This window comes from Aythya marila (genome assembly GCF_965140915.1).
Source record: "Aythya marila genome assembly, chromosome: Z".
Lineage (NCBI taxonomy): Eukaryota > Metazoa > Chordata > Aves > Anseriformes > Anatidae > Aythya > Aythya marila.
The window spans coordinates 12,026,897-12,039,033 of NC_139080.1; the positions used below are offsets into that span (position 1 = coordinate 12,026,897).

The window sequence follows — 12,137 nt, forward strand, 5'->3', positions numbered from 1 at the left end:
ATGTTTTTGGCACTTCTTCATGTGGCTTTTTCATTCTGCCCTTGAGGCATTGTGCTTACCAATAGATCTTAGTTGTTGCTGTAATGAAAAGCATCACTGCTAAGCCGTGCCTTCTTTCCTGTTTCCATATCCCTTTGCTGTTCCCCACACACTTATTATGTATCTGTACCACAGAAAGCTAGTACTGGCCCTGGATCTTGCTCTGCTTAGTGCTGTTATTTTTATTCTCCCTTCTTGCAATTGCAGTTTGAGTTGTGCTCTTGTAGAGTTTCATTCTAAAATGACAGCTATGTCTCTCTCTTATAAAATATCAAATATTGTTGATCGTACCTAAAAAGACACATCGTGCTTTTTTTGCGGAGCAACGGGTAAACATAATTTGCGTTATGCAGACTTGCCGAGAACATTAATAAATTCCAATCACCCGAGTTGATGAAAGACGCACATTATCTGTTTCTGGCAAGAATTGTATTGCATCTAATTAGGCCCAACTTTAGAACATAGCATTTCATGAGCAAAGTTAATTACAATGTTTTTAGTCTTTGTTACAGGAAAGCCCAGTGGTGGGGAAAATCAGCAGTTGACGTTAATTTGTGTTCTCTTACTTAATGCTTAACTGTCTCAGTCTTTTAGTATGTAAGCTTGCCAGACCTGCCATGTACTGCAGTTGGTGGGGAGAACATAATTTCAGCTGATGAGAATGACAGGGAGAGGATCTTATTTCCAGTAGCTAAAGGCAGCGTGGTTAACTGTCTAGTGGTCGTGGAGTTGTCTATCTTCAGTGATTCAATAGAGGCAGAGATTTTACCAATTCATAAAAATCAGTTTATCAACTGATCACTGATACTATATGTAAGATGATGGCGTTGGAGTTGCTGCTATTGGTGTTTAGTCCAGAACACAGTCCTTCAGAGATTTCCCATAGCTTCCTCTTCAATCCCACTATTTTAAACCTTCTTTCCTGGTACAGTCTACCTGATTTATGTTATGAACATGACTACATATTCTGTAAAAGCTGTAAGAAAATAAAGCAACCCTTTCAAAAAACATCATTTGAACATTTTCTCAATATTTCTTGAGACTGGGCAGTCAGTCTTTAGATATCTTCTATTTCACAAAGTCCTTTGGAAGCAGCACAACTGTTGAAGCCTGATTGGTTTGTATTCCATCTTCACTGCATCACAGTACTTGTTTACCCGCACTGGCCTTCAATGTCTGCCTTTTCTGCTCTTTCTCTGACATACGTGTAGAGACAGCTCTCAGCAGTGTCCCCCATGTGCCTGCTGGGCATCAGGCAGTGCCTGTTGGGGCTGTTCTGAATTGCTAAAAGAGGTAGTGCAGTTAAATGTTTAGCATTTGACAGATCAAACAAAACAGCTAAGCTTAAACTGCAGCCTTTGGTGGCAGCACTGCATTATTCTCATCTACATAATCTCTGTTTCTCATGAAACTTGCGTGAGCTTATTTATCTTGGAGACTGCTTCCTAGCTTTAAGTAATCTTGGAGTAGGTGTACTGGTATAGAATGATTGCATAAACCTCTTTCTGTGGTGAGGAAGGAAACTGCATCAAATTAAAAACTATTTAAAAATAAATAATTTTGGAACAAGAACAGGACCTTCAGACCTGTATTGCTGAGTTTGCTGAAACTAGCCATACTAAGGACTGTAAGTTTCTCTGACACTTGGTAATGAATACCATCAGTGCTAACAGAAAGCTACCAGCTGGGTCCGGTTTTTGAAACTGACAATTCATATCGAGGAATAGGGATGTGGTTTCTGTCTATGCTAAATAAACTTGTAAGGAGATCTGATTCCACTCTGTAAAATAGATGGAACACTAAAAGTAGTGTCACACTGAACTTGTTTAAGAAAGCTACTTAACATAGCTGTTCTGGAGACTATCTGTTTGGGTGAGGATCTGGCTACACTTGCAATTTGAGAATAATCGAGGGTAGATTGTTTTCTCTAGTGCTTTGTGCAATAGCGCTTTCAACCATGACTGGGGCCCTGAAATGTTAGGATAATTTGAACTCTGACATGCATCTAGCTGCACAGTTTCTTGTAAAATAAATAGATCTCAATCTTTTGCTACATGACAGTATTTTTTTCTGCCTGACATTTTGCATGTTATGTTTATGGGTGTACCTTCCACCCAAAGGGTAAAATTGTACTCTGTTACTGTCACTGTTTTGTGAACTTAAATGCCACATCTTACATCCTGTTTTTTGGTGCTCTTACACTGTTGATTGAGGCAAGAAATAAAAGAGTTAAAATAGGATATTTTGTCATTAACTTAACCCTGCTTCATTGTATGATGTGAATTTTTCCATTTCACCCTTCAGGGATGGAGGCTGCTGACTCTTATGTCTGAAGGTCAGATCTCTCACATACACATCAGTGAGATGATCTCAGGAATGGTGGCTGGCTGCTATCTGCTCTGTCCAGGTTTCTGCCTCCTCCAACCTGTCTGAGCAGCAAAGGTTTTAGGTGAAAAATGTGCTGGACAAGGCAAGTTTCAGGAGACTGTAGCTAAAAACAGGTAGTGACTAGATGGCTCACATGTAAAATCTGCATGCTCTGTGCAGGGAAATAGGTATGGCTTTCTTGTTGGTTTCCTGAAGAACTTCTCCTGCTAACCTGTTACTTGTTCAAGATGCTGCAATCTAGTGAACAGCCAAGATATGATGCTCTTTTAGCAAGTCTGTTAGGCAGAAGTGCAAAGAAAGATTGTTTACATAGAATAAAACAGTTACAGGACTGGGTGCAAAGGTATTTTGTACTCTTCTCTGGGGAGGTGCTGGGACTTGTAGTGCATCAAACTCCAGTTTGCACATCTTTGAGGAACAGAGCACTGTTGTGATGCCATCTCATTTGAGCTGTACTCCTTCTACTTGTGTTTCAATAGTGCAGTTGTTTTGTGAGCCTGCGATGCTCTCTGGAATAATATAGAGCATGTGATTGTCCATTGAGTCATCTGCGGCAGTGCAAACATTATAGCAGGAGAGTATGCTCTAAAGCAAATGCTGAAAACTTGCATTCAGTGTTAAAAATAGGAATTTGCAATGCTACAGTTTGTAGAACGCAAACAGTTGGTGATCTCTTCTCTATTGCACTTAAAGGTCTGATGCAGAGTGCTACAAAGACCTTACTGCACAGACTTCTGTACTGGAAAGTTGAGTTGGGTTTGCAAGAAAAAGCTGTTTCCCATTTTCATCTGAAATATGAACTCTGCTTTACATTCCTGACCCGTAACAGAGCTATTCCAAAAACATGCTTTTTTCCACCAAAGCAGCATGTGTTGAATTATAATGGCCCATCTTGCAATGCAGACTTTTTAATTTTTGACAGGCATGAACTTCTGCAAGGGGGTGAAAGTTCGGGGGGAGAGGGGGACTTAACTCAGAAAATATGAACAGAAATATGCTCCTTTCCCAACCCTCTGTTCTTCCTGACATTCTTACCAAAAGAAATTAAAACCAGAAAGAATTTTAAGAGTTTTTATCTTGAGAAGAAAACTTGATGCCTTTTTGAATTTCTGGAATGTAAGTCATGAATTAAAAGCCATCTTATGTTTGTTTACAACTTTACAGTATTTTATGTGATGGTGAAAAATACACCTTTGAGGGCTGAAAATAGATTTGTAATTATGTATAATAGGCCAAGATAACTGACTGTCTTAGCCTTGGCATGTCAGCTGAGAAGAAGGGGAACCTTCTGCAATCAGTGCTTTCCATTGAAAACACTGAAATTCTTCACGCCTTGTAAAGCATGTTGTCTGCAAGTTGTGTGGATGTTGAACTGGTTAAGTTGGGCTTCTGCTGTATCTGTTGCTCACTACTTGGCTGGCTCTGTTCCAAGCAGAAGCTGAGCTGTTTGCATAATGGGATTTGAAGTTCGTGCTGGTGCCTTCTAGTTGCAGCTTTTTGTAGCCCAGGGACCGAACAGCCTAAGAGGTAGCTTTTGTATTAATAAAGGTACAAATTGTGCTGTGCTTTTGAAAGTCTGAAGGGTGCAGAGTCTGATGGGCAAGTCTCATGCAAGTAGCTAAAGACTAAAGACCTGTGGTGATGGATTGAATGTGGTAGAGTGCTGGAAAACTATACTTGGCTTCTTCAAAGAAAAGGAGCATCTATTTTTTTGCAAAAGCACCTCTGCAGTGATATATGTGTTAACAGTAATAATGCCATGTGTCATCAAGGCAGAAGAGATGCCACATATCCCACTGTACACCCTCAGGCAGACTTGTGAAGCAGGAGGGTGTTGTGTGAGATACTATTAATAGGGGACACATCTCTGGTGAAAGAGAAGTTCTCTTTGACAATTCTGTAAACAGGATTAAAGCAATTTTCCTGATTTATGTTGGGATTGAATTCTGACAGCAAGAGAACTTGCTGACAGAGATTCCTTCAGTTAAAAAACAACAAAAAGTATTATTGAATTGTGTAAATCACTGTAGCTGTGTTGTTCTGCTCTTTTGTAGCTCTTCCTAGTTCTCACCTGACTGTTGCAGGGCTCCACAGAGTATTTCCCAGATACAAATTATTTTAGGCTTGGTTTAGAAGGGACAATGTCAAGATGAGCCTGCTGTACTATTCTTCTTAAAAATAAAGATGTGTTCATTCCAGCATGTGTTCCTAAACACCAGCTCTCTTTCTGTCTCAGGGACTGTAAGTATTAAAGTAATTGGTATATTTTCTACATTTGGGGTGAAAGATTTCTCTGGATGAAAGTTTTCAGTATCCACTTGTTATTTGTGCAATCCCTACCAAACCAAACAAAACAAAACGCCTTTTTGTCTAGCAGGCTCCTACTGCACCACAGTTTTAATACTTCCATATATGCTAGGATCTGGATGCAATTATTTTATCCTTTTATCCTATGCTTATATTCTAGCTATGCTGGGATACATTGGTCATTTTCCTTTGTGTCATTGTATTCTGCTCAAGCACATGGAAGTTGTCTGTACCCAGCGGAGAGATGCCTTTTGGTGAGATGTATCACGAGAGGTCTGCTGGAGCTGGCTGGGAGATGTCTCCAAGGTAACCAGGCTTTTCCTGGCATAACTCAATAACTCTGTCTAAAATAAGTGCTGGTAGGGGCTGCGTTGGTGCAGTAGCAAGAAATGCATCAGTTTTGTTTTAGACACAAGTAACTCGCTCTCTGCTGATGGACTAGTGTTTTATTCAGACATGATCCATGCGAGGCATGCTCTGTCACCTCTCTTGAAAGGGTTCACAGTTTAGTCCCAAGCTCCCAGGGCTGGAGGAAACCAAGTGTTAAAGCATGCTCAGCTTCTAGACTTGAGAATAAATCTGTTTGTGTTTGTCTCCCAGTGATTTTTTCTTCAGCCAAATAAAAAAAAAAAAAAAAAGCAATACTGACTTGCTCTGGTGGAAGATGTATATGCAGACAGTGAAATATATAATGAAGTCTGAAGTCTTCTTTCTTTCTTTCTTTCTCTCTCTCTCTCTCTCTCTCTCTCTCTATATATATATATATATATATATATATTTCTTCAACAGTCATTTGATGGTTTAAAATCATTACAGTGTTGCCCTACAGCACCTAATTTTTCTAGGTCTACAGATGTGCATGGGTTCTTTTATTGCTCTTTTATTGCATGTTACAGTCTCATGCAAACAACATACGGATCATAAACAACACAGTATGTTATTTTTTACTTTATTGAAATTCTATCGTTTCTATTTGCAAAATATGACTTCTCTTAAAATAGCACTGGCATGACTGGTTATAGTACTTGCGGTAATTCAGAGTGTGTATAGTGTGTCAGGATGTATGGAGTGTGTTGATAAAGTTCAGTTAAACTGGCTGTCATCCACTTTCCACTTCAGTTTTCCTGTTCGACATTAAATGTTTGGAAAACTTTTTGCATGGGCATAGAAATAAATGAATGACGCATTTGAAAATAAAACAAAGCTCAGGAAATGGTTAGCTACCCATGAAGCTCAATACTCATCTAAAACTTACAATTTATTTTCAAATAACATAATTCTCAGAAATTTATTCTTTTGCCAAAATGTTTGTTGCCTGAATTTTAAACAAATCTGAGCCTGAACGGTGGAATTTTCCTTTCACTCTGTCACTTATGTCTGATGTTGATTGCTTCTGTGATTCTGTAATTTCCAGTGTAAAAAGCTGATGCGTGGAACTCTCCCAGCTCTTTGTAACACACCGTGGAGGCTGCAGGTAACCTTCCAGCAGTCATGAAGCCTTGCACCAGGATTTGATGTCTGGTACCATCTAGAGCATTTGTGCTGAAATGAAGTGGTAGAGGTGGTGGCCAGCCCATAGTGAGCATAACAGCCCAGTTTTGCAAAGGGGAACATAGTAAAACCAGTTCAGTGGCTAGGCAGGCATGTAGCAAGCAGCCTGAGGCAACGTGTTGTGTGAGGGACTGAGTACAAAGCCTTGGACAGCTGCAGCACAGAGGTTTAATTTATAGTGACGTTGCAGTGTGTGTGCCAAAACTTTCTTCACTCCTAAGGAAACACTTTCCAGCACATAGTCACTCAGCATTGTAGAGTTCTTTGGAGATGCTGAAGAGCTCTTTGTTTTTTGGTTTTGGTTTTTTTTTTTTTTTTCAAGCAGATAGCAATGCTTTGTGGTGGGTTTATGGAAGACTTGTCTGTTCACACTTCACTAAAATTTCTGTAGTCACTATAGTAATATTGCTTCCATATTTTGCTAATAGCAATATCTTCACTGTAACCTTTTCTGGAAAAGTAACAAGACAATTTATCTTAGCTTAGTCAGTCTCTTCCCATTCAAACAGCATGCCAAGCCAAAATGTTTAAAATTTGATTTCTTGGAGGTAGTTGAAGGGCAGTTGTGAAATACTATAGTGTAGTAAAAGGATAAAATAGAACTGATATGTTGTAATTGACACTTCAACTGTTAAAAGAATAAATTTGCTAACATCCATCTCAAGTTCTTGAGAGCTTCCTTTTCAAATCCATATTTAGATGCAAAAACTAGATACCTAGTTTTCAAAAGGGCCACATGTTGAACAAGTAATTCAGCATTTCTATAGCTGGACTGGCATGATATAAAATATGCTTGATATAAAAGATGATAGTGCATTGAACTTGTATCCTTTCGTAGTGTGGATGTGACCTCAGCCTATGCGACAGAGATCATTTTATACATCTTTAGGTTTTTATTAAAATCCCTGATTTACGAGCATGGCTGCAGCCTGTCCTTGGTTTGTACTCCAGCCCTTGACTCAAGTTCCACTAAAAGCTCTTGCCAGAAGGTTATAGGAATGGGTGGCTGCAGTACGAGAAGACCATACAATCAGAAGCATTCAAGGCTTCTGCATGGGTAATGCTCTGTGGTTGAGGCATCATGGACAAAAATGATGGCTTTAAGCCACTTTTGTTCTGCAGTTTTCTTATGAGTGTTGGGTTGGTGATACAGAGTTGGCCTGCAGAATTCAAGGTTACCGGTTTATTTTCCTTAATCAGCTTTGGATGCTTGAAGTGGTTAAAGGATTGCTAGCAATCTACAGCACACAGCTTGCTTCAGCACAGAGGTTTGAGTCAGAAGCATGATTGTTGGTAAAGGGAAGCTCAGACAAGGGGTAGCAGTGCTGTTTTTTTTTTTTTCCTCTTTCTTTATGCTTTCTTTCTTTATGCTTTTCTTCTCACTAGAGGAAAAGCAGTGTCATCATGTGTGACTAGCTTCTTCTCTAGGGCCATGTTCCTAGCACGGCCTTGTTCTGGTCCCAGTCAAGGCCCTGGGGAGGCTGGTGTATCTATTGGCTGTTGGAGGGAGCAGGAGGATGATTAGGAGATGTGATGCAAACAGTGACAGGGCTGAATCAGATTTGTGCTAGCAACATAACAATACTGTTTCAGATTAAGGGTTCCAGATTAAGGGCCTAATACCTCTACTGAATCTTTCTAGCTAATATGTGACCAGTTCCTTCTTGAAACCACATAAACGTCTTGCAACTGCAACATCCTTTGAGAGGAGTTCCACAAGTCTGCTGTTGACTTTCTTTTCTTTATGACCTCGTCCCACTTTTGTTTGATGTTCCCTCATTGTGCCAAAAAAGACAACAGTTGATCCCCACCCATCTTGTCCATGTTACCGATGAGTTTGTTGATTTCCTGTCTCTCTTAACTCGTCTACCTTAGAGACTGAGGCATCGTGGCCAATTTGTTCTTGATACAGATGCCATTTTGGATCATATTTGCACGTTTGAACCTCTTCCAGCTCTAATGGCATTTTAGAGATGTATGATTGGTATACAGTCGATATTGATTGTTGTTTTCTTTATGCCTTACCTGTTGATTTCTAACACTTCTTGATTTGATAGGGCTTGGGTGGAGAGTCAGGAAGCTTGGAACTCTTTCATGGGTCACTTGTGTAACCACTTGGCCTATCAGTTTCTGCTCTTTCTCTACAGTTTAAGTGTGCGTGCTCATAGGAAAAAGGATGCTCAGCATAATGGCTGCTTGGGCCCTGTTTCTGCTGGGGGGTATTGTAGCACAGTGGTTTCAGACAGGTTTTGGAATGATTGTCGCTATATTCCAGCCCCCAGTAATTTTCCGTTGCCAATTTTGTCACCATTGAGAAAGGAAACTACTGCTGCTTGTCACTTTTTCCTTATTTTTCTTTCTGGAATTGGTCTTTTTCTAGTAGCCTGGACTCAAATCCTAGATAAATTTGAACTGCCCACAATAAAAAGTGGAGTTTTTATAGAGCTGTTAGAAATTACATGCTAAGACATCTGTGCATACCTGCTAAAGTGGAGTCCTAAATATAATGAGGGCCAGAGTTAGAACCATGTACCGAGTGGTCACTGTTAATACCAGGTGATTGTAGAACACTTGAATTACAATGGTATCGATGACTTCTGTTGTGTATAGTTGGGTGATTAATGATTTGGAAATTATTATTTTTTAACTATTTTAATGATTTGGAAATTATTATATTTAATGATTATTTTACCTGTCAGAGCTGATGGCTCTGATTTTTCTTAGCATTATTAAATTCAACCTTTACGTAATGCAGAAGATAATATTCTTTGCCACTCAGTGTGTATGTATTCTTAGCTGATGTGTATTCTTTCCCCTTCCCTAGATATTTTTAAAAGGGAAGTTTCTTTTGATTTGCAAATAGTCCTTTAAACTCTTCATACTCATTAAGACTGAGGTAGTAATCCAGCACAGATTGATTTCAGAGTTTATAATGGCAAACCTTCTAAAAGATGCATTGTTGTGGAAAGGTATAGCAACTACTTCACTGTACATGTTTAGATGAGCACTGTTTGTAACAATAATGTCTGATGCATTGATTTAGATTTGAAGAGCAATACTTATTCATTTTCCAAGAAAAGATTTGAGAATATTTATCTTGGAGACTTCTAAAAAGCCCTAATTATTTGTGTATTACCTTTTTAAACTAGCTAGCCAGATGGATATAGGGAATGCTTGTGCATGTCACACATGTCTAACGCCTTTCCTTCTCCTGGGACCAAGCTACATTACATCATGTTTTATGATTACGAGACAGAATTTTAGTGGAACTTAGCCATATGGTTGAGTCATCTGTTCTCTTCAGTTTTGGAAGGATTATACTAACATCTTCAAAAGACTGTTAAATTTATTGGCTTTTTTTAACCCATAAAATTTGGAAACTTTCTGCTGTTTCTGGCAATGAAAACTACCCCGTTTTCAGCTTATTTATACAATTCTTTGCAATTATCACTGAATCTCTTGAAGATGCTGTTAGAGGATACAAAAAGGACGCTTGTATTGTTTGTCAACTTGGTTTTCATGTCTCTTGAAGTAGAAAGGTATGTAATGCAAATTCTTAACAAATACACTTTCTTTGCACTTTGCTCATGACATACAAAGCTCTTAGGTGTTATCTCTTCTTCTTTGAAGACTTGAAATCTGTTAAACATCCTTGATCTCCTTTTCTCTCTCCTTCCACCTTCTCACATAAATTTTCAAAAAGCATGTTTTGAAGAGGATAAGAATTAACTTACTGATGACTGGCCATTTGCTCTTGGGAGCAGTCTGAATTTAGCATCTATTCATTCACAGTTGTTGCATTAGATATTCTGTACAGAATCCAGCATAGCCATGGTGTGCATTTGCAACCTGAAAAGTTTGTAGAGTAAACAAAATGTAGTGCAGAGTGGGTACATCTCGGGTTGTTTGTCTGAGTGCTCTACTTGTAAGCATCAAAGGGGAACGGTGGCTTAGCAAAATCTTTTATAAGATTGGTATTATTACCAGACACTCTTCTTCCTCATGTCAGTACCTCTGTGTGCTCTGATGAAGAAGTTCTAACTGTAACAGTGATGTTTTTGATGATGGAAAATGGGCTTGTAGCACAGCAGAACCACTGTACATGGGATTGTGTGATCTTTCTTCTCAGACCCTGGGACTGTGCTGCCCTTAAGGATTTTTTGCTTTGTGTGTCTTTTCATTGTAGCAATTTAATTCACTGTGACTTTGTACTGGAAAGGTGAAAACCTCTGGGTAGTTAAGCTGCTGATCTCTGTTAATATAGGAACTGTGTGTGAAGCTTTTGAAGAAAATCACAGTAAAAGCTAGACAGCCCTGGAAGGGTTTCTAAATGTAACAACAACAGTATTCCTTACAGAGCACGATCAAGGCTACGTGGTAGAACCATTGGCAGCACTTACCTCTGATAAGAGTAAATAGACTGTGGCATGCCAATATAATCCAGCGTAGGACTAATTAATAGGAGATGAGTGAATCTTTTTTAACGACAACAAAAAAGGCGCAGATTGTGATTTCTGTCATTTTGCGTGATTAATCCTAGTGTGTTCACTGAGATGCAGATTATCCAAATGAGCAAGAGCTTGGTAGAGATAGCACTTAGTGCTTGAGTAAATTTCACATGGATATGAGTATTTAGATAAGAACAAAGGATTCTTTGCATATAGACTGGCCCATTAGTACTGATCCGGGCAGTTGTGTCAGGCAGCAGGTGGCTCAATTGCTGTTTGAACAGGCAAGTGCTAAACTCCACCACTAGCGTGGGGCAAATAGCTCAATTTCTACAGGGTGCCTGATAGATGGGGTGCTAGCTGCGGCCCTGATCAGATGAAAGGTGAGGCCATCTGTGCCTGGCAAACAGAAGATCTGCATAAGAAGGATGAGTGTTATTATTCAACTCTGCACAGAAGGGAGCTCCTTCTGCAGATGAGGACCACGGGAAGGAAACAGGGTGAGTGCCCGCCTGCTCTTTCCCTCCTTTTTCTTGAGGCCTGCCATGCGTGGGCAGTTGATGTTCTGTGCACAGAGGATCTGACGCATAAAAGCCTTGTCTGATTATCAGTGCACGTGATGTGGAGGATAAACAACGTGGGAAGATGTGGTGGTGTGAAATCTCACATACTTTTCTCTGGCTGTTGAACTGGATCTTGTTTTCATGCAAAAACAATTGCTTACATTCCCAGTAGGACTTGAGGAATTTGGAAAGAATCGTAGGTGTAACTTCCCTGTGACTCTCAGATTATCCTTCATTGCACCCATAGAAGTTAAAGCAGCAAGTAAAGCTAAGCTGCTTTATTATTTGATTTTGGAGACCTGACAAGTATTAGACCTAGAGGTCAATCCATGACACAAGTATCCGTCAGTGGCCTATTGAAGATCAGACAGACAGTGAAACATTTTTGCCTTCTTTTGTAGCCATGAAGTGCTTTTAGAGATTGAGTTGAGCCCTTAAAGACTCCAAACAAAATAACTTCTTGGCATAGGGATTTGTTTCTATGTGTGTACTGTGTTTTCTTTGGCCCTGTCTTGGGTTTCAGAATAGAAGGCTATAACCCAGTAACAGTAGATATGTCCATTACAAGCAGGGCAAATTCAGCTATAAATAGACTGCTTTTCTATGCTGAATAATGTTGAGATTTTTAATATCAATTTTGTTATGAATTTTGAAATTGTATTGCTTCCTACAATGGCAGTTTAAAAGATATCAAAAATAGTGTGAGCTGTTTTTTAAAGCAACCATTTATGATGTTTGGATGATATTAAGATTGGTAGAGTTTCGTCAAGTAATCTACTGCAGTCTTGCTAGCAGAAAAACAGAATGAAAACAATGGAAACAGCTTCACTGCAAGCTGTTG

At 39.3% G+C, this 12,137-nt stretch overlaps 1 protein-coding gene across 4 annotated transcripts in view; it reads left to right on the plus strand.

The window, feature by feature from the left end:
• Nucleotides 1-12,137, plus strand: part of RAI14 (retinoic acid induced 14) — an 85,979-nt gene that overhangs the window by 27,305 nt on the left and 46,537 nt on the right. Inside the window, exon 1 of one of the 4 annotated variants that reach the window (XM_082782982.1) lies at nucleotides 4,921-5,040. The exons of the other annotated variants lie outside the window; for them this stretch is intronic. The gene's annotated coding sequence lies outside the window, so the exon portion shown is untranslated. Of the gene's footprint in view, nucleotides 1-4,920; nucleotides 5,041-12,137 lie in introns of those variants that run through there. 4 annotated transcript variants of the gene reach the window in all.